General features: G+C 40.0%; 1 protein-coding gene across 1 annotated transcript in view; it reads right to left on the reverse strand.

Moving 5' to 3' along the window:
* Positions 1-6: 6 nt before the first annotated feature.
* Positions 7-1,211, reverse strand: part of LOC106677519 (uncharacterized) — a 48,596-nt gene continuing 47,391 nt past the window's right edge. Inside the window, exon 6 of the mRNA XM_067049851.1 lies at positions 7-808. The gene's annotated coding sequence lies outside the window, so the exon portion shown is untranslated. The remainder of the gene's footprint in view (positions 809-1,211) is intronic.

Raw genomic sequence — 1,211 nt, forward strand, 5'->3', positions numbered from 1 at the left:
TTCAGACAGCCTTGACGAACACATAAAACATTTAAAATTAGTTTTTGAAAAATTAAAATCGCATAACCTCAAAGTTCAACTAGACAAAACAGAATTTTGTAAGAGAGAACTTCTTTACCTTGGACATATAACTTCAGACAAAGGAATTCAACCAAATCCTACCAAATTAGAAGCCATAGCGAAATTCCCAATACCCAAGACTCAAAAACAAATAAAACAATTTTTAGGATTAACAGGATATTATAGAAAAATGATCAAGAATTATGCTAAAATAGCCCGACCTTTGACATCCTCTTTAAGAAAAGACAGAAAAGTCATACTAACAGACGATTACATAAACGCCTTTAAAGAACCAAAGACATTACTTCAAAATAGCCCTATTCTTCAACTACCTGATTTTACCAAACCTTTTACCTTAACTACTGATGCCTCTAATTATGCAATAGGTGCAGTTTTATCTCAAACGATTAACAATGAAGTCTTACCTATATCCTTCGCATCAAGGACCTTAAATAAACAAGAAGAAAATTATTCAACTATTGAAAAAGAACCTTTAGCAATCATATGGGCTTGTCGCCATTTCCGACCCTATTTATACGGACGAAAATTTATGATACAAACTGTCGGTCGAATACAACACTCAACACTTCAATAGGAGTCGAGTCGAGTCGGTCGGTTCATCATAGGCAGTTGACCAGAGAGGACGTGTTTGCTGATCATCTGTCACCTTTGATACTGTTCCAGTTCCAGTTTCTTCTGTGTTTCCAGACGTCGCTTCAGTTGCAGACTTTTCACGAGACTCTTGGACCTATGGGAAACACAGGTTAGTCAGCTTTTTATATTATAAGTGTTTGTGCGCGAAGTGACATTTCTGCCTTCGGTGCACGGTTAAGGACAGGAGACATAGTGATGAACAGGAGAGTGCGCGCTGCTAGTACTAGTGTTGAAAGTGTGTGTGAAACCAACATGGCCGAGGCTGTAGTCACCGAGGATCAAATATCTCCCCTATCTCCGACTGACTCGCACCAGGAGGAAATAGAGCAAGACGTAAATATGGAGGAGGAATACCCACCAAACAAAGGAGCAAAGAGACCCATAGATGAGGGCTGGATAAAGGTGGAATCGGCCCGTCGTGCCTTCAAACCTCGTAGAACATCTTACGCTGAACAAGACGTATCGGTCACAAATCCGACACCAATCGCGCCTAATCG

This window comes from Halyomorpha halys, unplaced genomic scaffold, assembly GCF_000696795.3.
Source record: "Halyomorpha halys isolate HHAL.00 unplaced genomic scaffold, Hhal_1.1 Scaffold8.1, whole genome shotgun sequence".
Lineage (NCBI taxonomy): Eukaryota > Metazoa > Arthropoda > Insecta > Hemiptera > Pentatomidae > Halyomorpha > Halyomorpha halys.